Consider the following 27,889-nt stretch of genomic DNA (forward strand, 5'->3'; position numbering starts at 1 on the left):
AAGTCTCTACAGTGGGTGGGTTGCCCACTGTTCAATCCTGGGGAGTGCAAAGCCACAGACTCTCAAGTCTCTACAGTGTGTGGTTTGCCCACTGCCATATCCTGGGGAGTGCAAAGCCACAGTCCCTCAAGTCTCACAAGTGGGTGGTTTGCCCACTGACATATCCTGGGGAGTGCAAGGCCACAGTCTCTCAAGTGGATAACAGACTCCACTGGTTCTGTAGGGGGCCTTGTGCCCAGCGTGCTTCATCCTGTTAAGGACAGAGGTAGTGGATGGATCTCTCTACTGGTTCTGGAGGGGGCATGGTGCCCAGAGTGCTCCATCCTGCTAGGGACAGAGGTAGTGGATGAGATTCTTCACTGGTTCTGGAGGGGGCATAGTGCTCAGAGTGCTTCATCCTGCTAAGGACAGAGGTAGTGGATGCTTTTCTCTACTGGTTCTGGAGGGGGCATGGTGCTCAGAGTGCTTCATCCTGCCAAGGATTGGGATAGTGGATGCTTTTCTCCACTGGTTCTGGATGGGGCATGATGCCCAGAGTGCTTCATCCTGCTAAGGACAGAGGTAGTGGATGCTTTTCTCCACTAGTTCTGGAGGGGGCATGGTGCCCAGAGTGCTTCATCCTGCTAAGGACAGAGGTAGTGGATGCTTTTCTCCACTGGTTCTAGAGGGGGCATGGTGCCCAGAGTGCTTCATCCTGCCAAGGACAGAGGTAGTGGATGACAGTCTCCACTGGTTCTGGAGGGGGCATGGTGCCCAGAGTACATCATTCACCCAGTGACAGACTCAGTTGCGTCAGTGCCCTTGCCGCTCATGGGCCTGTGTTGCTTGAGACGGCGGTGCCCTGTGCAGCGGTGCTTGAGATGGCTGTGCCCTGTTCAGCGATGCTTGAGACAGCGGTGCCCTGTTCAGCGGTGCTTGAGATGCTGGTGCCCTGTTCAGCGGTGCTTGAGATGGCGGTGCCCTGTTCAGCGGTGCTTGAGACGGCGGTGCCCTGTTCAGCGGTGCTTGAAACGGCGGTGCCCTGTTCAGCGGTGCTTGAGATGGCGGTGCCCTGTTCAGCAGTGCTTGAGATGGCGGTCTCCATTGCAGGGTCTCAGCTGCTGGTGGTCCTTCATGGGCCAGTGGGGCTTTTGCTGGCAGTCCTTCATGGCCCAGCCGGGCTTTTGCTGGCGGTCCTTCATGGCCCAGCGGGGCGTTGGCTGGGGGCCCTTCATGGCCCAGCGGGGCTTTTGCTGGCGGTCCTTCATAGCCCAGTGGGGCTAGTACTGGCGGTGGCCTCGTAGGCAGGTGGGCTGGTGCTGGCGGTGGCCTCCTGGGCAGGTGGGCTGGTGTTGGCGGTGGCCTCCTGGGCAGCTGGGCTGATGCTGGCGGTGGCCTCCTGGGCCGGTGGGCTGATGCTGGCGGTGGCCTCCTGGGCAGCTGGGCTGTTGCTGGAGGTGGCCTCCCGGGCAGGTGGGCTGATGCTGGCGGTGGCTTCCTGGGCAGCTGGGCTGGTGCTGGAGGTGGCCTCCTGGGCAGGTGGGCTGGTGCTGGCGGTGGCCTCCTGGGCAGGTGGGCTGATGCTGGCGGTGGCCTCCTGGGCAGCTGGGCTGGTGCTGGAGGTGTCCTCCTGGGCAGCAGGGATGATGGCGGTCTTCTCCGCCGTGCTGCTCTTTCCAGACTTGCCGAGTTTCTTGTGGCCCTTCCCCACCTTGGAAGGTGCCACAGCTGACTCCACACTCCCACCAGGACCCCTGGGAGCGGCTTTGATGGCTGGAGTCTTCCCCCTCTCCCGCCGGGCACTGGCCAACTTCTGATGCTTTACAGGTGGGGGACTGTCTGTGCTGTGGCTCCGTGCCACACTGGCTGCCCTGGTGGGCGGTGCACTCCAGAATCCGGTGACTACAGGCACCACTGGTCCCGGAGATGTTGTGACTGAGGTGCTAGTTCGGGACCTAGGAGACGGATGGGGTGGGAGAGGTGTGGGAAAGAGGTCAAGGGTGGACAGGAAAAGTTTTTGGGACACACTGGGACGGGTAGCTGGAGGGGGTTTGGGAGTGGAGGAAGAGGTGGTGGTTGTAGGAGGTGTACGTTTGGTGACTTTGGGTGAAGATGCATGCGCTGGAGGCTGTCGTGAGGTGGATGGCTGTTGGGTGGGTGTGTGCCTGCGTTTGTGTATCTTGGGAGGGGGCGTCACAGACACACTGGGAGAGGACACAGGGGACGTGTGAATGGTAGTGGGGGTGGTGACTGCATGTGAGCGGGGTGTGGTGGTGGGTATGCTGGTGACGGCAAAGTGGCTGTAGAGGTAGTGCATGCAGGTGTGAGTGTAGACGAGACTGGGAGGGAGGAGGGAGACGAGGAGGAGGGGGACACAGTGGAGGCAGTGGATGTTGGTGTGTCTGCATGTGTGTGATGCTTGCGTGAGTGCCTGTGGGATGTGTGGTGCTTATGTTTGCCAGAGCTTCCCTTGTGTGTTGACGTGTGTGCATGCTGGTCTGTAGGTGTGCTTGGGATAGGCTGAGGTAGAGGGGATTGGGTCTGGGTGGAGGAAGTTGGAGGGGGGAGCTAAAGACGGGAACAATGGCTGCCATCAGTGCTGAGGCCAGAGTCTGAAAAGCTCGCTGAAGGGCCGTCTGACCAGAATGAATGCCCTCAAGGAATGCATTTGTTTGTTGCAACTGCCTCTCTACACCCTGGATGGCATTCAAAATGGTAGACCGCTCAACAGTGAGGGACCTGAGGAGGTCAATGGCCTCCTCACTAAGGGCAGCAGGGGTGACTGGGGCAGGGCCTGAGGTGCCTGGGGCGAAGGTGATGCCCACCCTCCTGGGTGAGCGGGCACGGGGAAAAGTCTAAGGGGCTGCTGGGAGGGCGGTGCTGGTAGGGGGGGTGGCGGCTGTACCTGTAGATGCGGGGGCACAGATGTTGCCACCACCACAAGGGAGCTCCCATCAGAGGACGAGTCCGTGTCGCTGGTATCTGCTCCTGTCCCCGCCGTGGAGCTCCCCTCGCCCTCCATCCCACTGATGAACTCTGAGTCCGTAGTCTTGCCCTCCAGAGCCATGTGGGATGCAGCTCCCTCGTGCTCCAGTGCCACTGCTCCTCCACCTGATGATGCCAATGCACACAAGAACAGGGAGACCACAAAAAGGGGGGGGGAACGACAGAAGAAAGACATGTTGAGTTCATGCATTACCGCTACCGTTGGCGGACACGACAGACACAGTCGCCCCCTGCACTACGGCGCGCTCTTGGGCTCCACTGTTCAATTCCTGGGAAATGGCCTACAAGGCTATGGATGACATCTGCACACATAGATGACACAGGGGCATGACTAGGTGTACTTGGCACTCTACAGAGGTGGGGTGGGGTGACGCATGGCCTGCCTTATGGAGGGACCTTGCCTACGGAACTCGCCCTGGCCTAGGAAAACCCACAGCCCACCTCCCCTACCCAGACCCCTCCACTGCGCGTAAAGTCAGCAGAATAAGAGTGTACTCACCCCCTTGTCGCTGTTGTGATGCCCTCACGCGCCCGTCCAACTCCGGGTAGGCCACCGCCAGGATCCTGAACATCAGGGGGGTCATGGTGCGACCAGCACCCCTCCCACATTGGGAGGCCATCCCCAGCTGAGCCTCCGCCGTATTCTTGCTCCAGCGGCGAATGTCCTCCCATCTTTTCCGGCAGTGGGTGCTCCGTCTGTGGTAGACCCCCAGGGTCCAGACGTCCTTGGCGATAGCACGCCAAATATATTTTTTCTGGTGGGCGCTGACCTACATGAAATGTACAGGGGAAAAAGATAAGTTATTACCAACTGCACCGTCAAAGTGATTGGCCCCCATCCCTACCCTTGCCATGTGGCACATGCATTCACCGTCTTTCATGCACGCAGCACTCTCCCCCTTCCTTCTTACATCCAGCTCTCTCCACACAGGCATAGCCCATACAACATGCTCCCTGTGTACTTACCTGTTTGTCTGGAGGACCGTAGAGTAGCGTGTACTGGGGGAGGACCCCATCCAGGAGTTCTCCAACTCCTCCGATGTGAAGGCAGGGGCCCTTTCCCCAGACACTCGAGCCATTTTCTCTTCAAGACCGAGGTCACAGCAGCACTTGCAGTGTAGGTCCTCTCCTGTCGAAGATCAGGTATTGAGTGATTTAACAGATAGAAAATGGCAGTCATATCCGTGGCAGTGCGTACCGTCACCTCCGGTGTACATCGTCATTGGCTCCTGGGACCCATAGGGTCCAATGTTAACCAATGCAGCATTGCGCCGCGGTCTTCGACCGCCTAGCTCGATGGTGTACAACGCCAGCGCAGTTACCTCACATCCCATTGTCCCACTTTACAGGTCAGGCAGCCGCCATTTCAGGGGCCCACATGGCTTCATTTTCAACTGCGTCACACATACCTAGGCCTGCACTCTACACACATACAGGCCATCTTTTGTGTATGAATGGTGTTCTGTGTAAACTGTGGATACGTACCTCTGAGTTGTTTGACTCTGTGCTCGCTGTTGTCCTTCATAGGCACCGTCCGCTGGGACATGTGAGGAGATGGCGGCATCCTCCGGTGTACCGACCGATGGTGGACCTGTCGACAATGGAGGAGCGACATGTGATTATCACATACAGGCTTGACCGTGCCACAATCTAGGAACTGTGTACCCAGTTAGAGCCAGACCTGATGTCTGCAATCCGCCATCCCACAGGAATCCCCCCTCAAGTGCAAGTGCTGCCAGTGCTCCATTTCCTTGCAAGTGAGTCATTTCAAACAACAGTGGCCATAGCCTCAAGGATGTCCCAGCCTATGTTTTCCAACGTATTGTTCAGAGTGCTGTCTGCCCTTCTGAAACACATGCGGAGCTACATCGTTTTTCCTCAGGTGGAGGATTTGCCTACAGTGAAAGGTGATTTCTCTGCCCTGGGACACATCCCCAACATCATAGGTGCCATTGATGGGACACATGTGGCTTTGGTACCCCCCCACAGGAGTGAACAGGTGTCCAGAAACCGGAAGAGTTATCATTTGATGAATAAACAGATGGTATGTTTGGAGACCAGTACATCTCCCATGTGAATGCCATGTTCCCTGGCTCAGTGCATGACGCCTACATCCTGCTGAATAGCAGCATCCCTTTTGTGATGGGTCAACTCCAGAAGCACTGTGTGTGGCTATTAGGTGAGCACCTTGAAGCAAGTCAGTGGAATGGTTGTCTGGGTCTGGGGATATCCCTCCAGGTTAGTGCGTGTCTAACAGTTGTCCCTCGCCATTTGCAGGTGACTTTGGTTACCCCAACCTGTCATGGCTACTGACCCCAGTGAGGAATCCCAGGACAAGGGCAGAGGAACGCTACAATGAGGCCCATGGGCGAACTAGGAGGTGATCGAGCGGACCTTCGGCCTCCTGAAGGCCAGGTTCCGGTGCCTCCATATGACAGGTGGATCCCTATTCTACTCACCAAAGAAGGTGTGCCAGATCATCGTGGCCTGCTGTATGCTTCACAACTTGGCTTTGCGACGACAGGTGCCTTTTCGGCAGGAGGATGGTCGAGATGGCTGTGTTGTGGCAGCTGTGGAGCCTGTGGACAGTGAAGACGAAGAAGCAGAGGAAGAAGACATGCACAACAGGGACTCAGTGATCCAGCAATATTTCCAGTGAGACACAGGTAAAAGTACAGACCTTCCTGCTACATGTACTTTAACACTACTACCTCTCTACTGTCTGTCGTTTTCACCCAGTGTATGGTGACTGAGTTGTGACTTTCCCTTACGATTTCACAGATGTGGGTCCCACTGTGTGACATCTGCTTAGATTCCTCATGGACTAGAGCTGTGTGACATAGGTATGTTGACATTACAATTGAAAGAGCATTTTGTCACTGTAATTGCTAATACACTATTTCAAAATCACAGACAGACTCCAGATTGTTTTGTGCTTTAAGTGTGTTTATTTAAGTGCTCAATATTGGAGGGGGTAGTGAAATGGTGAGGGGTGATGGCGGAGTAATGTCCATGGCAGAGTCCAGTCTATTAGTCTCACAGGTGCATTGCCCATATGGGCATAGGAAGTGGAGCCGGGGCAGTTTAAGTATGGACAGGGTGACAAAGTGGGACAGTAGGATGACAATCAGGGTGGTCTCATTTCTTGGCGGGGGTCTTGGCATCGTGCTCTGTCTTGTTCCTGGATCTCAGGGACCATTTGCGGGGTGGTTCTCCCTCTGCAGGGGGTGGGGTGCTGGTTTGGTGGTGCTGTGGTGGGGCGTCCTGTCCACTAGCGCCGGCGGAGGTGGTGGGCAGTTCATCATCCATGCTAGCGTCAGGGGCCCCTTGTTGTGCCACAGTGTCCCTCCTTGTGTTGAGTACTTCCTTCAGCACCCCTACGAGGGTGCCCAGGGTGGAGCTGATGGTTCTGAGTTCCTCCCTGAAGCCCATATACTGTTCCTTATGCAGGCGCTGGGTCTCCTGAAACTTGGTCAGTACCGTTGCCATTGTCTCCTGGGAGTGGTGGTAGGCTCCCATGATGGAGGAGAGGGCCTCGTGGAGAGTGGGTTCCCTTGGCCTGTCCGCCCCCTGTCACACAGCAGCCCTCCCAGTTCCCCTGTGTTCCTGGGCCTCCGTCCCCTGGACCGTGTGCCCACTGCCACTGCCCCCAGGTCCCTGTTGTTGTTGTGGTGGTGGGTTAGCCTGGGTTCCCTGTAGTGGTGGACACACAGCTGATTGACGTGTCCCGGGGACGGAGGTATGGGCCCGCTGGGTTGGTGCTGTGCTGGTGTTTCCAGAGGGGGGAAGGTCTGTGGTGGCCTGTGACTGGGTGAGGGGAATCGACTGTCCAGAGGTCCCCGATGGGCCGGGCTGGTCATCTAGATCCAGTTGGACAGAGGTGGGCCTCTTCTGTAGGTGGTGTGGACATGTGTGGACCCTCCTGTCCGGTGACGTTGGGTAGGTGTCCTGCAGGGGTATAAAAGGATGGTTATTACATCTGTGTGTGGCATGGTGTGCAATGGGTGGGTGACTGTGTACCCCAGTGCTTGCATTCCTGTGTGGGACCTTGTGTGATGATGGTTTAGGGGGTTGTATGGGTATGTGCAGTGGGCATACTTTAGTGATGGGTGTCCATGCTTTGTTGTTGCATGCAGGGCTTGGTGTTGGGATGGGTGGTTTGTGATGTTGGGACATATGTGAGGAGTTGGGGTGCTGGGGGTGAGGGTGAGGGTGGGGGTATGTGCTGACATGCAGGTAGGGTGGGGGATGTAATAGTTAAGATTTGTCTTACCAGAGTCCATTCCTTCACCTACTCCTGCAAGGCCCTCAGGATGCAGAATCGCCAAGACCTGCTCCTCCCATGTTGTTAGTTGTGGGGGAGGAGGTGGGGGTCTGCCACCAGTCCTCTGAACCGCCAGGTGGTGTCTTGAGACCACGGAACGCACCTTCCCCGTAGGTCGTTCCACCTCTTCCTGATGTCCTCCCGATTTCTTGGGTGCTGTCCCACTGGGTTGACCCTGTCCACTATTCTTCGCTATAGCTCCATCTTCCTTGCAATTGAGGTGTGCTGCACCTGTGATCCGAATAGCTGTGGCTCTACCCGGACGGTTTCCTCCACCATGACCCTGAGCTCCTCCTCCGAGAACCTGGGGTGTCTTTGCCGTGCCATGGGGTGGTGTAGGTGATGTGTGGAGTAGAGTGTGTGGTGATAAGTGTGCTGATATGTAGTGGTGTGTTGTGTGAGGTGCGTGGAAGTTCTGTGGGTGATGGTGTTGTGTGCCTGTGGATGCTGTTGTACTTGCTGGTGGTGTCTCTCTCTGGCCTTCTTTCGGAATTTTTTGTCGTAGGGGTTTGTGGGTGATGTGGGTGTGTGTTTTATATTGTAATGGGTGTGTGGGAGTGGTGTGTGTATGTGTATCAGGTGTGTGTATTTCGAATTGTCCAATGTGGCTGTGTTTTGTATATGTGTGTGTATTTTGAGCGCGGCGGTGTGTACCGCCAATGGAACACCGCGGTTGAAAGACCGCCGCGTGGATTCATGTGTCGTGATAGTGTGGGCGTTTTTCTGTTGGCGTGACGGTGGAGGTTTTGTTTTCGCCAGTTTATCACTGACCTTTGGTGTGGCGGACTTTTGTGGGTGTCTGAATTTTGGCGGATCCCGAAATGTGGGTCAAAATAGCTGTGGCGGAATTCCCCGGCCGCGGCGGTGTGTTGGCAGTCTTCTGCACGGCGGTAAGCGTCTTTCACCGCCAGGGTTGTAATGACCACATATATGTCCTACCTTAACCATACACTGCATCCTTCCCTTGGGGCTACCTAGGACCTATCTTAGGGGTGTCTGACATGTAAGAAAAGGGAAGGTTTAGGCCTGGCAAGTAGGTACACTTGCCAAGTTGAATTTACAGTTAAAACTGCACACACAGACACTGCAGTGGCAGGTCTGAGACATGATTACAGAGCCACTTATGTAGGTGGCACAACCAGTGCTGCAGGCCCACTAGTAGTATTTGATTTACAGGTCCTGGCACCTCCAGTGCACTTTACTAGGAACCTACTAGTAAATCAAATATGCCAATCATGGATAAACCAATCAAAATACAATTTACACAGAGAGCATATGCACTTTAGCACTTGTTAGCAGTGGTAAAGTGCTCAGAGTTCAAAAACCAACAGCAACAGGTCAGACAAAATAGGAAGCAGGAGGCAAAAAGATTGGGGATGACCCTGCATAAGCAAAAAAAGTCCAACATGACCACCTACCATCCTAAAGCCAGGGGAGAACAATCAATACCTTGATGTACTTCCCTGATTGGGACGATAGAACAGGGACGCAGGCCCAGAACAGCAGGGGCATGTTCCAGTTCTATGCCTTCCTGACTCCAGTTGGATCCCTCTGTCCATACTCTCAGGGCCCACTAATCTAACCCATGGGGAACCCTTCTCCACATCTGCAGATACCAACTGTGCAATACCTAACTTTACTTTGCCCACAGATGTATCCCAATGGGCAGATAGTACCACCAGGGCCAACACAGTCGTGTTGCCCACTCCACCCCCGGGGTGTGACTCTCGTTCCCCTCCCAGGGGCAACTCTGTCCATCAGGACAGCAAGCCACAGCGACCCCTGACAACTGTCAAGGATGAGAGCCCGACCTCAGGCCTCTCCAAACACTGTGACTGTGGAGAGTGGGGGGCGGTAGCGCCAGTGCCTGGCACCCTTTGACCACTCTCTCTTCCACCAGGTCAGGGATGACAACCTGACCCTCCCCTCTGGGGCTCTGTACCCTCCCTCCAGGAGCGGCACCCCCAGAGTCAAAAATTGTCAGGGTGCTTGTAGAAGTTGTCCTGCACAATTCTCCAACCAGTGCAGGGATGTTAACCTGCAACTGGTCCTCCAACCTGGGGTCTGTACCTTCAGGTTGGGCCAGGGGTGAGGCTTGCCTCCCCCTGCCCTCCCTTCTGGGGTCCTGCACCCCCCAACTAAGAGTGCCCCCCCAGAAGACAACATGTTAGAGGCAATGTTAGCAGTAATCCCTTCCTCCAGGTCAGGGGGACACCCTGAACCTGGCCCTCCAATCCAGGGTCTGTACCCTTAGATTGCACTGGGGTCAGGGGTGAGGCTCTCTCTCCCCTGCCCCTACTCTCAGGGTTCTGCACCCCCCCTTAGGGAGAGTACCCCTTGAAATCACGACAGGTGGGTGATGGGGCAAACAACACCCCCTTCAGGTCAGGGTTTACCCCCTGCACCTGATCCTCCAGTCCAGGGTCTGTACCCACAGACTGGACCACCGCCTATCAACCCAGGACTTCCTCGGGAGCACACCTACCTCCCATCAGGTCAGAGTTTACCCCCTGAACCTGATCATTCCACCCAGAGTCACCACCCTGCGGTTGAACCATTGCCTGCGCACCAGGACTTCCAGGGGGGCACACTTACCCCCCTCAAGGGACACACCGTCCCCAAGGGCCACACAAGAGTCTGGCTGGCCCAGGTCTCCTGACCTCTGTCTATCTGACAGAGTCTGGATTCCCTCTAACCCAGAAATGGTCTCTCCAAGGTCATTCCTGGGGGACTCTGCTCTCAGAGCTGACCCCTGACACTCCGGGTTCTCCACTGGGTTCCGCAACCCCCTCTCAATCCTCTGGACTTCTTCACCCCCTCACTAGGAGTGGTACTGCCAGGCACCAGAGCTGGTGGGAAGCTGGCTACAGCCACCCCCCAAGTTCTGCTGACACTGTGGGGTCTCCCTCAACAAATGGCCCTATGGTACAGTCTAGGCTCCCCTCCTGGTGTTCCCTCATGGAACCTTCCAGGACCTGGGACCGGATCTCAGGCACCTTGGGCCTTAGTCCATCCCCATTCCCTCTCTTCTGAGACTGGACATGGGGTCCCTCACCCATCCCACTACACTGGGACCTACCTGGGACACTATAATCCTTCCCTACCTCACCTGGTTGGGAAATACCTAGACCACTCCTCTCAGGAGCACCCCTAAATGCCTCTTTAGACTCTCTGGTACTCACTCAAAGGTCTGCCTGCATTGCAAGTTCCCTGGGGTCAGAGAACTCACACTCCACCTGGTGTTGGCATAGCTCTGGAAAATAAGGACTAGACATATGCTCTCCAGCAATTACATCATACAGCCCCTCACATGAATTAACCAAAGTACTCTTCACCCAACCATCCAGTTACTCAGCCTTGAAAAAATACCCCACATCACCCTCCTGAGACTGGTGAGACAGTACCCGACTGTCCCTGACACTCAACCCACACTCTTCTGGGATGTCTTCACACTCCATAACCAGGACTTCTATCTGGGGGATACCCCTCTCCCTGTCACTCTCACCTAGAGTCAGTAGAGTGTCCCTCCCACCAGTAGGAATATGACTCCCCATGCCAGTTCCCCAATCCACCTCAGGGACCCTGTGCATCACTGTAGCTACCTTAAACCCCTGAACCTTCTGGTGTGTGTTAACTCCCTCCTTCAAGTAGGGCACCACATCTCTGGGCATGTGCACTTCTTCAGCAGTACTGGATACAAGATTTTTGATGCCACCATCTGAACTGGAATCAGTCCTCATGGCTTCCAGCTTCAGCTCTTCACAGCTCAGCTCTTGAGCTGCAATCCTTTCTTTTTTCAGGGCTAAGGCTCTCTTCTTCTCAGCCCTCTCAAGCTCTGCTTCTAGCTCCCCCAGACTCCGGATTCGAGCTAGGAACAAATCATCTCTTTCTGTCCCCTCCTCAGGGCCACTGCCCTCCTCCTCAGAGTAGTTCTCCATCTCAGACTCATTTGGTGGTGTTGCCTGACAACGTTTCAACTCATACTGAAACAGTGCTGACTCAAGATCCTCCCTTCTGAATTTCTTGTTCACAGATAGTCCCCTTTCCATGCAGAATCCTTTAAGCTGCCACTTTTTATACATAAATAGTTGCCAGAAATTGACTTCCATTGTTCAAAGGCTTCACAACCAAAAACCAGAGTCCAAATATATTAGCAATATTTCCAGGAGGACATCAGAGAACACAAATCAGAATCACAAGACAAGTAGTATGTGGTTACGTAGTGGTCTGAACTCAAAACAGTAGTGTACAATTAATTACTGTATGTCAAGGACAAATACAAGTCCAAATCCTAACCGCTGATCACCAATGTTAGAAATGGGGTCTTTGGTTGACAGTCAGGTTACCCCCTGTTCAAGCAAGGACCCTCACTCTAGTCAGGGTAAAAGAGAATCACCCTCAGCTAACCCCTGCTTACCCCCTTGGTAGCTTGGCAGAGCAGTAGGCTTAACTTCAGAGTGCTAGGTGTAATGTATTTGTACCAACACACACAGTAACTTAATGAAAATACTACAAAATGACACAACACAGGTTTAGAAAAATAGGAAATATTTATCTAAACAAAACAAGACCAAAACGACAAAAATCCACCATACATAAGTCAAGATATTAATAAAAATGTAAAAAGAGTCTTAGGCCCTCATTCCGACCCTGGCGGTTTCAAACCGCCAGGGTGGAGGGCAGAGGAAGCACCGCCAACAGGCTGGCGGTGCTTCCCGGGCCATTCTGACCGCGGCGGTAAAGCTGCGGTCAGAAAAGGGGAAACGGCGGTTTCCCGCCAGTTTTCCCCTGGCCCAGGGGATCCTCAGCGACGCCATGGGGATTCCGACCCCCTTCCCGCCAGCCTGTTCCTGGCGGATGAGGCTGGCGGGAACGGGTGTCGTGGGGCCCCTGGGGGCCCCTGCACTGCCCATGCCACTGGCATGGGCAGTGCAGGGGCCCCCTAACAGGGCCCCACAAAGATTTTCACTGTCTGCTTAGCAGACAGTGAAAATCGCGACGGGTGCCACTGCACCCGTCACACCCCTGCAAATCCGCCGGCTCCATTCGGAGCCGGCTTCCTCTTTGCTGGGGCTTTCCCACTGGGCCGGCGGGCGATCTTTTGGAGATCGCCCGCCGGCCCAGCGGGAAAGTTGAAATGACCCCCACAGTCATTTGACCGCGGTGCAGTCTTTGGGCGGTTTCCGCCCGGCGGGCGCCGCCCGCCGCCCGCCAGGGTCGGAATGACCCCCTTAATGTGATAGTAATTTTGAACACACACTAACGCTGTCAGCTTGAAAAAGTACCTTGGGTGCATCAAAAAGGGCTTGTGAAGCGTTGATTCCACTCACAAGTGGGACCTTGCGTCGTTTCTCCTTTCACCGGGTCCGGCGCGTCGTTTCTTCTCTCTGCAGGAGAGCGTTGCGTCGATCTGGTCGGCACTCTCGGGTCCGGGCAGGCCTTGAGTTGTTTTTCCACGCCCAGCAGTACTTGAGTCCGAAATCCAGCCGCACCATGATCCGAAAACCCCGCAGCGCGGGTTGTGATGTCCCAGCCTCCATCAGCGATGCTGCGCGTCATTTCCCCTGCTCCGTGCGTCGATTCTTTGGTCACGTTTCTTGCGAGCGTCGTTTCTCAGCTGCTGAGCCGGCGGCGCGTCGTTTCTTCAGCTGCAGATCGGAGTCACATCGATCTTTTCCCCGCACGGCGCTCTGTGCGTGGATTTCCTTGTCTTTAGGCTGCCAGCTTCTCCTTTAAGGGTCCCAGGAACTGGATGGGCACCACAGGGCAGAGTAGGAGTCTCTCCAGAGACTCCAGGTGCTGGCAGAGAGAAGTCTTTGCTGTCCCTGAGACTTCAAACAACAGGAGGCAAGCTCTAAACCAAGCCCTTGGAGATTTCTTCTCGAGATGGAAGGCACACAAAGTCCAGTCTTTGCCCTCTTACTCTGGCAGAAGCAGCAACTGCAGGATAGCTCCACAAAGCACAGGCAGGGCAGTTCTTCTTCCTCAGCTCTTCGGCTCTTCTCCAGGCAGTTCCTCTTGTTTCCAGAAGTGTTTTTAAAGTCTGTGGTTTTAGGTGCCCTTCTTATTTCTCCTTTGAAGTAGGCCTACTTCAAAGTAAAGTCTCATTTGAATGTGAAATCCTGCCTTGACCAGGCCAGGCCCCAGACACTCACCAGGGGGTTTGACATTGCATTGTGTGAGGGCAGGCACAGCCCTTTCAGGTGTAAGTGACCCTTTCTCCCCTCCCTCCTAGCACAGATGGCTCATCAGGAAATGCAGACTACACCCCAGCTCCCTTTGCGTCACTGTCTAGTGTGAGGTGCAACCAGCCCAACTGACAAACTGACCCAGACAGGGAATCCACAAACAGGCAGAGTCACAGAAATGGTATAAGCAAGAAAATGCTCACTTTCTAAAAGTGGCATTTTCAAACACACAATCTTAAAATCAACTTTACTAAAAGATGTATTTTTTAAATGTGAGCTCAGAGACCCCAAACTCCAAATGTCCATCCGCTCCCAAAGGGAGTCTACACTTTAATCAGATTGAAAAGTAGCCCCCATATTAACCTATGAGAGGGACAGGCCTTGCAACAGTGAAAAAACAAATTTAGCAATATTTCACTGTCAGGACATATAAAACACATCACTATATATCCTACCTTAACCATACACTGCACATGTAAGAAAAGGGAAGGTTTAGGCCTGGCAAGTAGGTACACTTGACAAGTCGAATTTACAGTTAAAACTGCACACACAGACACTGCAGTGGCAGGTCTGAGACATGATTACAGAGCTACTTATGTGGGTGGCACAACCACTGCTGCAGGCCCACTAGTAGCATTTGATTTACAGATCCTGGCACCCCCAGTGCATTTTACTAGGGACTTACTAGTAAATCAAATATTCCAATCATGGATAAACCAACCAACAATACAATTTACACAGAGAGCATATGCACTTTAGCACTGGTTAGCAGTAGTAAAGGGCTCAGAATTTAAAAACCAACAGCAACAGGTCAGAAAAAATAGGAGACAGGAGGCAAAAAGATTGGGGATGACCCTGCATAAGCAAAAAAGTCCAACAGTCCTCAAACAAGCATTTAATCCAAACTATTTTATCTAAGGATGTAAACGCCACTCCCTCAGCTACAAAGTATTATAAATAAGCTGTCTGCAAAGCCAAGCGTGAACAAGATGACAAGTGGTGGGCTGCACTTAATGACGCTGCACGAGAGAAGAACTGTAGTGAGTTCAGGTCCCTGGCAGCGTGCAGCCCAGGAAATAGGCAACTGAACATTACTACTAATATTGCTCCAAAGGACTGGGTAGACCATTTTAGCGGGTTGTACTCATATGACCATGATAGTATAACCTCTAAACATAAGGACTCTTGCTCAAATATTGTTCGAACATCCACGCCTGCAATGCAGCAACTATTATCCCATTCGGCTGTAGCATATTCCTTAGGTACTCTAAAGCGTGGTAGGGCACCTGGCTCGGATGGTGTTCCAGCAGAACTATTCTTAACCGACATTGAAATCTGATCAAGATATATCACCATCATATTGAATGCAATAGCATCTGGGGCGCTAATCCCTGAGTCCTGATAGGGTGGCATTGTAGTCCCGATTTTTAAAAAGGGTTGCAGAGCCCCCCCCCCCTGTAATTGTAGGCCAATGAGCTTCATAGACTGTGTGCATAAAGGCTTTTGGGCAAGATTCAAAACTGGATGGATGAACATGTCATTCTTAGTCCTCTTCAGGCAGGTTTTCATAAAGAAATATCCACTATTGAGCAAGCCCTCAGGTTTTTGCTTTTATACTGGAAAACAGTTTTTATTGGCAAAGGGAATCTGTATGTTGCTTTTGTGGATCTGAAATCCTCATTCGATCTAGTACCCCGTAACAAGCTGTGGGAAGTTCTTTCCCTAATGGGAATCCCTGAGCACATTCTTGCACTATTAATTCGGCTTCATGAGGGTAATTATGCACATGTCAGGTGGGATGACAAGGGGCAGCTAAATGACAGAATCCAGGTGTCAAGGGGTGTACGGCAATTATGTGTCCTTGCCCCCACCTTGTTCTCCTTGTACATTAATTATATTGTCCCCTCTGTACTCAGAGTGGAGGCTGATGCACATCGTTAGGCACACAAAAAATTCTGGTCTTGTCCTTTGCAGATGATACACTCCTGATATTCAAGACCCCAAGCAGATTACAGAAACTCCTCACGTGTTTTGAGGAATTTTATTCCAAGCAGGGACTTGAAATCAATGCCTCCAAAACTAAATTAAGGACACTCAATCCCCACAGATCTTTCAGAGGGAAGTTTATCCTCAAGGGTACCCCACTTGAAAAGGTGGGCACATTTAGTTACCTGGGCCCAATGTTAACTGAAAAAATGTCTAGGAAATCACAGATTGCAAAGCAGTCACTAAAACTAAAGCAAACAACAGGCGTTTTAATAAGGGATTTTAACCTTTAACACACCAAACCAATACGCCCTGCAATCCAGATATATGAAGCCAAGGCTGTGAGCTCGGCTTTTTACAGGGCTGAACTATAGGGCAATGCCAAAGCCCAAGAAATAACGATCTCTGAAAATAATTTCCTAAGAAATCTCGTGCCTCTTCCGCCAAGCACTCCACTGGTCCCTTTTTAAGGGCCTAGGCATGAAACGTATTGGCCACAAGGCCCACTCATGTCACCTCTTGTACTGGCGACGTCTTTGGACTACCTCAGAGCTTGCTTCCTTCACTGAAGCATTGCTGGTCATTTTAGAAACTGACCATTCTCATAGTATCCCCCGGCTCAAACACATCAAGGGGTTACTTTATTCGCTTGGACTTAGAGAACTCTGGGACTCTCCAACTACTGCCTCCTTTCCATCAAAAATCAACCTACAAAAATTGTATTGGCAAATGGTAGACTCTGACGATCTGGGGGTTGCACTTCACTCCACACTATCATGTGAATTTGCCAACCTAAAAGAGATGTGCAAGGCCTTCAGGGACATAATCACAGTATCTAGAGAAAGGAAATTGTACTTCCAGTTCCGCATAGGCACCTTGCCACTAAGATCACTTACCAGTCGCTGGTTATATGAAGGAACAACCATCTGCCCAGCTTGCAAAACACCTATTGAAAACCTCCCTCGTGTTTATTTGTCTGCCCTGCATACGCTGTCTCTCGCAGGAAATGGTTGGCCCCACGTTGTAGACTGCTGGGAGTCCGCAGGTCCGACATAGCCCTTCGAATTCTAAGATCAGACACTCGCTTGATGTTAGTGATTGCTGTTGCCAAGTTCCTTGAGGCTAGTTGGATTGATAGAGGAAAACTTTTATCTGTATAGTGGTTTTAGTAAGAATGTATCAATTCACTCTGGGAGTGCACTTAATTTTATTATTTTTATTTAGTTATATGTACTGTACATATTTTATATTACCTTGAGTATTTATTTATTGCTGCTATGTGCTTTTATGGCCCCAGTGGCAGAAATAAAGTTCTCTTGACTGGACTTGACTCAAAGGCCCTAGTGCCTTATTTATCCTCCCATGCAAAAATTGTGCACGGGAGGGAGGCGGGCCTAAATATGTGCGCTAAGCTTGCTGAACACCATTATTTATCGCCTGGGTCAGGGCAGGCGTTAGGGGACGAGCGGGACCATTTCCATGATGGAACACCATGGAATAAGCCCACAGGTGCCCTCCCCAGTCACCAGGGACACCCCCACCCACACAAAAGGGACAGCGGAGGATGGGGGACCCTATCCTAGGTAAGTACAGATAAGTACAGGTAAGTAAAGGTAAGTATTTACCTTTTTTTTCTTAAAGTACCATAGAGGGCCCAGAGATGGGCCCCCATACCTGGCACTGGGCGCAGTGGCCCTGCCCAGGGGACCCTTGTCTCCTGTGCTGGACTTTAGGGTGATGGGTATGACTCCTGTCTTTCGTAAGACAGGAGTCATGTGGTATGGTAGGTTTAGCATCAATAAATGACGCTAGGCTGGTTAGAGTCATCTTTTTTGGCTCTAATGAGCCTAACGTCATTTTTGAACTCTAAACCCACTACTCCCATACCACCCCCCCCCCCCCAGCTAACGTCATTCTCAATGACGTTAGCCGGACTGTGCCATTCCACAAATAAGACACCCAGTAGGTGTCTTGAAATGGGACCAGCCGGCGGTATACTTTATGACGCTAAACTGCCTTAAAGTATAAATCAGGGCCCATATGTGCTAGGATATGGAGCACTTCTGCTTTCCCATAGCACTGGCACACTTAAGGGAGTCTAGCACCGATGCAGGCACCCTTGCACGGTGGTGCAAGGGTGCCTGCATTACAAGAACATTGTTTTTGTGCAGGAAGGGATACCTTCCAGCACAAAAACAATTTCTCAAGACATTTTCCTCTTTCTATGTTTGCTGCAGATTGCATCACACATAGAAAGAATGAATACTGAGGAGAAAAAATATTTTTCTCCTCGTTACACCATCCTCTGTTCGGTGTGGCGAGTTCATGCAATCTCGAGTTTACATACCTTTGTAAATCTGGGATTAAATAAAACCATGGGTGAATGCATGGGAGCGTCCATGTTCCAACCATGCAACTCCTCCCTGAATGAAATGTAGTGCAATGCAGCGTCGTCTGCTGCATTGTATTACATGTTTTTTTACAAAGCCACGCAAGGCAGCTCAAGTCACTCCTTGTGTGGCTTTGTAAATATCTACTAGCATTTTGTGTCATGGGTATGCCACAAAAGTGGTGCAACCATGACACCAAATTTTTGTAAATCTGGCCCCTAATGTTTGCCTTTCTGGCAGTAGGCTCATACAAGGGATAATTATTAGGAAACACATATTCACATAAGCAACCTTGACACCCCTGGCCTCATTATACACAAGGTTGCTGACAAATATATGTCAAATGTAAGCACTGTCCTTGACATTTTCCAACAAGGCTTCCACCAGGCTGTAATAAAACTTCTATGTGGCTGCAGCAGAGATCATGAATTGAAGAAGACTAACAATTAAGTACAAGCCTTGCAATACCACACAGCACAGCACAATGCTTATATGCCTTGCATGAGATCGAGAGACCAGGAAAAAGCCATAGTTAGACAAATAGATTGCCTCTTGTGCTGTCTCGTGGCGCTGCCCCACTGCATGCTGCACAGCCTCCACACATGCAGTCTAGGTCCATTGTGCAAGTGAAGAAGCAGTAAAAGCTGCATTGTGTATGTGACTGAAAGGATGCATCAATGCACCATACACCTGAATGTGTATGTAGCTGATAGGCGGACACATGGACAACGTTGGATATCCTCCATAGATACATTCCTACTATTAAAAGCTGGGTATAGGAGGGCCAAGGATGGCAGTTATGAGCTTATCACAACACGCTCTTATATTGGGATAATCATACTCTTGCATGGGTGTTTGCATGGGTTTGCAGAATTTCTGCTGTATCAGGCAGAGCAAGATTTGAAATGTGCAGCCAAACATGTCACTGAGTGTACTCTATCAACCAGAGGCATTGGAGGCGAGTTTGAGAGTGATCGTCATCATCAGTTAAGTACTAATCGTTCATCATATTAGGCCCCAGATTTAGGACACCTTTGCATTGACCTTGCGTCATGCAATGTCATGAAAGGAGAACATTAAGTCTTCATTGGCACATAGTAAGACACACAAGACCTGGCTTGATTGGACTTTGTAACAAAATGTTAAGCAGGCCAGGTGCTTGAATTCTATTGTGTAAGATTTCAGGCTGGGACACATTCCACTCCCAACCATACACCCATGCTTTTTGGACTATTTCCAAAACATTGTAGTTTGACCAGACCTGGGCGTAACATAGAATAATATCTTGATTAAGTCTCATTATGTCCTCTTTCCACATGTCCAGCATTTAGCCGCTCACATGGAAAGTAGAACATGCTTGTAACATTTGATTTTGTGCAGAAAGGCTTACTGTTAAGCACTATTTAAGTGTTCATGACATACGTAATCAGGCAAAGCATGTGTATACATGTATACATAACATGTTGAAGATAAATATTCCAAACAAATGTAGAATTGTATGACCAATATATTAATTTGTATATTTTCTTTATGTGTAGCCAGTATGAATGTGGAGGAGAAAAATAAGTTTGTATCCCACAAAACGGGATTTGAGAGACTCCAGAAGCGGTTTTGAAAATGGATAAAATTTATGATGAACAGAAGTGTCAGGGCAAATGAGCCTCATTCACAGCACCAAACCTGCCTTCCACGTCGAATAGAACACAAACACCTCATTGGAGCAAGACGGCCAACTCCAAACCACCACAGATGCTAGCAAGGAAATCAGGACAGAGGAAAGTCCGCACAAAGGTGGCCAAGAAGGTGCTGTAGTGTGTAATGCTTCTGTAATGGAATGCTTGCTTTGATGACCTAGGGAGATTCCACGTTCTATGACGTGAGTCTCCTGGAGTCAGTTGAGCTGGGCATATTCCCTGAACGGACCTGTTCTTATGTTATGTACTTACAATAAAGGTTGCACCTTGTTTCACCTTCAACGCTCAGCTGATTACTACAATTTGGCGACGAGGGAGCCGGCTTCTTTGAACCTTCGTTTGTTTTTGTTGTTCCAGTCCGGATCGTCTTTTTGTTTTTTTTTTCACCGTGTAGTGCTGCCTGACTGCGACTGCCTCCGTGGAACATTCCGTAGGTGTATTTTTCCTGTTCAGTTCTTATTTTTTTTTGGTTCTTAAGCCTACGGCATTTTATTTTAATTTCTTAACACCGACCATTGGTGTCAGGCGCTTACTAGGCGCAAGTTCAGCACGAGCGTCTGTTATCAACAGACGCTGCTCGTGCATTTCCATGTACTGACGCCGCTTCAGCTGTTCGTCTCCTTGGCAACCAACACGCTAAGGAGATCGACGCAGCGTTTACTAGCGTCTCCCTGGTGACGGAGACGCTAGCCTTTCAATTAAAAAAAAAAAAAAAAAAAGAAGAAGAGGGATACGCGGAGCACGGTTACAGATTCCACATACTTTTTAGTGACAATAGAAACGTGGCGGAATGGATGTTACTTCTACGGTGTTATTTTTTATCTTAAATTAAAGGAATAGAAGTATAATTGAAGCTGGACTTGATTTATATAATAAAAAATAAAAAATTGAAGATAATATACCTACTGTGAAAAAGGAGTAATAACAGGTCCGGGAAGGGAAGAGAAATTAATAAACATACACATTTGTGTTCCCTATATTTGCCTTGGATATGGCTCAAGCTAACTTTACAATCGTTCCCCCACAAGCATTTTGGGCCATGGGTAATTCTCCACCCATTAAGTGGCAAGAGTGGAAGGACTATTTTCTAAATTATTTAGGAGCTATCGACGTGGATAACAAGATGTCTGCAGAACAGAAAAAGAGAATTCTATTGCATTCTTTGGGTCCTATGGGCCTGAAAACATATAGTAAAATGTCTAAAAATCCTGTAAGTGGCGACATTTGTGTTTTTAATGCTGCGATGCTCGATCTCGACAAGTATTTTGCTCCAAAAGTCTGTATGGGAATCGTTCGTTATAAGTTTTTCCAAAGGAAACAAGAAAAAAATGAACAGGTGGATGATTATGTTGCAGACTTAAAGAAATTGGCCCTAGACTGTAAATTTGGGACAATTCATGATGAGCTTATTAGAGATCAAATCGTCATGCACTGCAGCAATCAATCTATTCAAGAAAGACTTTGGATAAATGGCGATTCTCCTCTGGAATTTTAGCCATAGTAAGGAAAGCAGAGATCTCTGAAAGATGCTTATCTGAATTAAAATCTACTGGAAAAAATGAGGATGGCGTTTATAATGTGACCAATCGGAAACCTGGAAAAACGTTACAGAGTGGGGAAACTGAAAGAAGGTGTTACAGATGTGATAACAAAGATCACTTAGCTCACTCCAAGTCATGTCCAGCGTTAAAAGTTAAGTGCAACAAATGTGGAGTGGTAGGCCATTTTGCAAAAGTCTGTAAATCTAAAAAGAAAATTGTCAAGTATTTATATGAAGGTGGAAACATTATAAAATGGGACACAGTGGAAACGGATCCCAGAGGGATGGATGAGGATAAGAATTTCATCCTTAATATAATGGAGGTTAACACTAAGGAAAAACCCATATGTGACATGGAAATTGGTGGAGTACCTGTTACAATGTATGCAGATTCCGGTTCTCCATTCACAATCGTGAATGAAGATGTGTGGAACAAATCTTTCGTGGAGAAAATTGGCAAGCAGCTTTCCCCACCTGACATTCAGCCGGAAAGTTATACAGGAGAAAAGATAAACTTGTTAGGTTTTAGATGGTTGGTATTCTCATTCAAGAATAGGAGTGCAAGAGGTAAATTATATGTGGCAAAAAAAGGACCGTCTGTTCTAGGTTGGAAAGATCAAGGACAGTTACAGATGATTCTGAATCCAAATGGCAAAGACAAAGTCTTAATGGTGAACGACGAAGACTACTCTTTGAACTCCTTGATGGAAACCAAATTTTCAAAAGTATTTAATAAGTGCTTGGGGAAACTTACCAGTTTCGAACATAGAATCATACTAAAGAGAGAAGCTGTACCAAAAATCCATAAAGTCAGAACTGTACCAATTGTGATCAGAGAAGAAGTTTCCAGGGAGTTGGACAAATTAATGTCAATGGATGTGATCGAACCCATTGAGAGTTCGGAATGGATTTCGCCTGTAGTTATAGCTCGGCGTAGTAATGGAAAAATCCGTTTATGTGTGGACTTAAGGTATTTAAATAATAATATTCTGATTGATCGTTTTCCTCTACCCAAAATCACGGAAATGGTTTCTAGTCTGGAGGGTGCTAGTTGGTTTTCCACTATCGACTTGTCTTCTGCATATCATCAGATTTCCTTATCTGAGGACTCCAAAAGACTAACAGCCTTCATCACACCCTTTGGATGCTTCCAGTACAAGAGGATGCCCTTCGGTCTTGCGTCTGCAGCAGCTGTTTTTCAACGCCTTGGCACAAACATTTTGGGAAAATCAAAGGGGTTATGTGTTTCCAAGACGACATTTTAATTTTTGGAAAGGATAAGGGTATACATGATGAGTGGTTGGAACATGTGCTGGATGTGTTGGGTAATAAGGGGTTGACTGTTGAGTTGAGTAAGTGTAAATTTGCAAAGAGGAGTGTGGAATATTTGGGACATGAGATAAGTGGTGAGGGTGTTAGACCTAAAGCCTCTTTGGTGAATGCTATAATTGGGGTGTCTCCTCCTGTGTCTAAGGACGAAGTAAGATCTTTTTTGGGCATGGCAGAGTTTTGTGCCAAATTTATTCCGAACTTTGCCAGTAAGGTCTACAATTTAAGATCTTTGCTCAAGAAGAACTCTTCATTCATGTGGAATGATGCATGCAACCATGAGTTTGAGTGTGTAAAAAGGGAATTAAGCAAAGCTGCATGTTTAGGAAGTTTTGACCCTAAGTTGGAAACTTTTGTTACCACGGATGCAAGTAATAAAGGCTTAGGTGCTGTGTTGTCTCAAAAAGATTGCAATGGTAAGGAAAGGATTATACTTTTTGCTTCCAGATCGTTGTCTCCTCCAGAAGTGAAATACTCAGTTATAGAGAAGGAGGCCTTGGCTTGTGCTTGGGCTTTGGAGCACTTCCGTGCATTCGTGTGGGGAAAAGACATAACCATTTGCTGTGACCACAAACCTTTGATTAAACTGCTTACAAGTGAAGGAAGTGTACTGGCTTCAGCTAGAATTTCAAGGTTGTCTATGCGTCTAATGGATTATATTTATCGCATCATGTATGTACCTGGCAAGAGTAATGTAATGGCTGATTGCCTTTCTAGATTACCTAATTTGTTGGAGAGGTGTGTTGATGACCCATGGTATGAATGGAATGTGGCTCTTATACATGATTCTGGTAATCCAGCACTTAACGAAGATAGTTGGAGGAAGGAAATGGAGGTGGACACCAATTTACAGTTGATTTTCAAATATGTGTTAGAGGGATGGCCTAAGAAGGATCTGTTACCTGAACAATGCAGAAGTTTTTGGGAGGTCAGGAATGAACTCACTGTTGTAAACAATGTTCTTTGTAGAGGTGATAGAATAATTCCTCCATCAGGTTTAAGAGAAGTAGTCTTAGATTTGTGTCATGAGGGACATTTTGGCATTGTTAGAACTAAGTCGGTGGTTAAAGAGTTGTTTTGGTGGCCTGGAGTTGACAAGTCGGTGGAAAGATTTGTCAGAAATTGTCATGTATGTTCCTCTGCTGACAAGAGTTTGTGTAACCTTAGACCACCTATGCAGAAAGCGTTTGTTCCCAGGCAACCATGGGAATATGTCGCCATCGATCTCTTAGGTCCAGTTGGTAGCTCTCAAGAGTTTGTAATAGTCCTTATTGATTTGTTCTCCAAATTGCCAGAAATTGGTATTTTAGAAAAAGCAGATACGGTAAGCGTACTGGAGTTTTTGGATAAGATTTTCCTCACAGAAGGCATTCCTTCTAAGTTGCTAAGTGATAACGGTGTGCAGTTTATGTCTGATGCTGCAAAGAAGTATTTTTGGAGGGTGGGAATTGAACATAAAACCACATCTTTGTATAATCCCAGTGGAAATGGCACTGTGGAAAGGTTCAATAGAGTCATTAAAGGAATAATTCAGGGTGCAATGAATGTGGGAGAGGATTGGCACATTGCCATTTTTAAAGCGGTGTGGGCGTATAGGATTACTGAGAATGTGACTACTGGTCTCAGCCCATTCGTTATTATGAGGGGAAGGAGTCCGAGAGGCAAACTTAACCCTGCTTGGTTGATTGAGACAGGTATCCAACATTGGTCAGTGGAGAGTGTAAGGGATTGTTTGGACAGGTCTCTTGAGAAATCAAAGTCTTATTATGACACGCTCCATCATGTCAAGCCTGTGGAAATCAATGTTGGTGATTGGGTTAGAGTAAAAAAACCTTATAAAGTTAAGAAGGGAGAAAGCCAGTACTTTGAGCCTGAACGTGTTATGGAAGTTTTGCACAATGCCGTTAAACTAAGTGATGGTAAGGTGTGGAATCTTAAGCGCATTGTTTTACTTAGAAATATACAGGGACCTGGGTGGACTGAAGTCCACATCAACAGTAAGAGAGATGAGAAGGGAAGGCCTGTATGGGCTGAATGGTTGGAAGATGAGGTTACGTGTCATAATGCCGCCCCGTCTCCACAGATTCTTCAGGATAGTGTTTTGTGTGAGGAGGTGGGTGTGAGTGACTCGACTGCAGGGTCAGAGAATGTGAATGTGTCTGAGTGCGCACTTCAGTGTGACTCTGTAGAAAGGAAAAGGAAAGTGATGCCTCCTGGTTGGTTGAAGGATTACGTGTTAGGATACTTAGCTGACGTCTCTGATTTTCATGTTTAATTATTTTTCTCTTTTATTTTATATTTTATTTTCCTTGTTTTTTTTCTTTCGCATTTTATTCTCTTGTTATTGGAAAAGAAGGGGGATGTGTAGTGTGTAATGCTTCTGTAATGGAATGCTTGCTTTGATGACCTAGGGAGATTCCACGTTCTATGACGTGAGTCTCCTGGAGTCAGTTGAGCTGGGCATATTCCCTGAACGGACCTGTTCTTATGTTATGTACTTACAATAAAGGTTGCTCCTTGTTTCACCTTCAACGCTCAGCTGATTACTACAGGTGCTCTCGTTATTGTACATGAGAACACATCAACAGGGTCTGAACACCATCACAGCCCAGATGAACAAACTGAATCGGCTCATGCTGGACAGCAATCCGGTTTTTCTCTGGTCTATGTTGACTAATCTAGTTTGTGATCTCGTATCCACTCCTTTTTTGTTGAGCTGTTCTCCTTGGTGTTTATTTCTACAAACTCTTTTTTAGCAAAAACCAGAGGAAAGAAACAATAATAAATCTATCATCCAGGAGTCTCAAAGCTGTTGAGATTTCGGTGTTAGAGAGTCCACTCTCTTTGTCCCAGTCAGCACTTGGATCATTTTAGCATTAAAATTCACTTATTACAGTTTAAACGAAAACTTACATTGAAGACATTTTCTTATGTGTCTCTAAGCGTCAGATGGTTGATAACAAACCTACCATTCCAAATGTCATTGTTCAAGATATTTTGGACATGCAACTGGTGGGTGGTTTAGCAAAAGGAGATAGGATGGAAATAGGGATGTCATTTGTGATTTGTAGGTTGAGAATGCAGAAAGATAAATCTCCTTTCATCCCAATTCTTAAATCTGATAAAATGATTGTGTTCTATAAAGCTGTATTACATGATAATGATAATGTTAAATGCTCTAAACTACCAAAAAAGTTAAATACATTTGAATTAAAAGGTTTATCTGATCTGAAGGCTGACATGAGTATCATTATTAGAAAAGCAGGTAAAGGGGGTATTGTAATGCTTATGAATTCAATGAGGCAACTGTGTAACCTTATGGATTATGAACTAGTTGATAGAATTAGGTGGATATGCTGTTTTTTTGACGTAATGTGGACACCTCATTAGGGGTTGCAAAATAGTGGCATTATGGGAAACTTTATATTAAGATATGGGAAGTTGACACAACAGTCTTATGAATCTAGTTTCCCACATTTCTTTGGTGGTCAAACTTAACTTCTTTGTTTGCACTCTAGGAATGTATACGGATCCATATTCGAAAGCAATTTGGGACTTGCTCTGAGCCTTAAGAAAGCTACATGTCCTACATTTAGTGACAATCCATTTGTTTTGATAACGTTAACTTTCCGAGTTTCTCTATATGGATTGTATGAGGAAAATAATGAATTTTATTTGGATTAATTTATAATGAGTTGCATATTAGTAATTTTATATTTTGACAATATACTAACGTTTTGTAATTCAGAGAACCTGCATTCACATATTTGAGTTGGGGTGCCTCGTTTGGTGTTTCTTTGTGATTTATACTGCTAATGGCAACTATCATTTTGGGGTGAACTTGTATGCTGGAAAGAGTACCCTTACCATTTTCCCAGACCAATTGGCATAATCTAATTTACTTTTAAGTCCCTAGTGTATGTCACCAAGGCTACCCAGAGCACGTATGTTAGAAGGTCACCCCAGGGATTGCAGCAGTAGTTGTGCAACCCTGGGTGTGATACAAGTAAAACAAGTCTCCCAATCCACTGATGAAGACTGGAAATGCAGTTTTAAACTGCTAGCCTGACTTTGCCATTTAAAGCAACGGCAAAGCCAAGCCACCCCCTGCAAAATGTGTAAGTCAACTCTGGGATAGGCCTATTGAGCCCTAAGGCAGGGTGCGGGCTTTTTCATTGGCAGAACATGCATTTTACATATCTTGACAGTAAAAATGCAAACTGGAATTTTTACTGGGTACGACTTGGTCACACCTTGGCAAACATAGGGTTACATGCTGACTCCTGGGCTGTGCTAACTCCTGAAAGGTGCAAACAAAATTAATACTCCAAGGTATCACACAACTCATTACATTAAGTCCGACAGATTCTCTAGTTGAAATCAATATAGCAGGTTGTTGTGTGCAATTTTTGCAAAGTTGCCACTTTGTTGCCTTTAGTCTCCTGGACCCTTAATGGTTGCACAAAGAGCCTGTCCCAAGACAGCTTTCTGCCATCCTGGTGAGACATGCTAATAACTCCCAGAAAAGGGACACTAGAAGTCAGCACTGGAGATAGTGTAATCTGCCTCCTGCAGGAAGCCACACAGGTGTAGGACCAAAAAGGCACGCTTTAAAGGAGAAGCCAACTTTGAAAGGTAAAAAGGTAACACTTGGAAGAGGGGCCTCCCCATTGTGAAAGTAGACAGGGTGGCAGGGAAAACCAGTTGCCACACCGGTTTTTCAATGGGAGTGTAGCCCGCTGGATAGCCACATCTCTGGGTTGGGCTTGGGAGGTCCCCTGAATGGCTCCCTATCAGAGTTGGTTGTCCAAATTAATTCTAACCGACCACAATACAACTGGCCTAAAGTTTTTGCTTGAATCTATTCGGTGTCAAATTTGTTGAATGTGCCAGTGCTTGTTTGAGGTTGAGTTGGAAGTGCATATTTACTGTACCTTTTAAAATCTATATCTCGAGAACCCTCGGGTTGATCTTTTTCGTTGTGGTGTCTGAAAATACTCAAAATACAGTCTATTTTTATGAGATGGTGTCGGATTATTTGAATGTCTTATGTACTTCTTTAATTGTTTTTGTGTTATTTAAACACTTTACATTTGTTCCTTTGTGTAAGCCTCCTGCTCAGGGTTGTTTAACAAACAAACCTACTGGTCCTAATGGAACTGGTAAATATATAACACAGTGAGGCTGCACAACCACACCATATAACCTACCACATTCCCTCACGTTGGTGCCTAGCAGTGGGATCCAGAACTAATGTTTATCAGTAACATACATTTGTTGAAGTCTTGGGACCACGGAATCCACCAAAAACCTCACATAGAAAAACATTTGTGTGCATTTCAAGCCTTTCTCAAGTTGTGGTGACTCCAAAGTACTGTTTTCAAAAGAATTGCTAAAACTTTTCAATGAACTGAGAAAAGTTTGAAAACGATTGAAAACGTTTTCTGCAAGTT

Source organism: Pleurodeles waltl, chromosome 6 (assembly GCF_031143425.1).
Source record: "Pleurodeles waltl isolate 20211129_DDA chromosome 6, aPleWal1.hap1.20221129, whole genome shotgun sequence".
Classification (NCBI taxonomy): Eukaryota; Metazoa; Chordata; class Amphibia; order Caudata; family Salamandridae; genus Pleurodeles; species Pleurodeles waltl.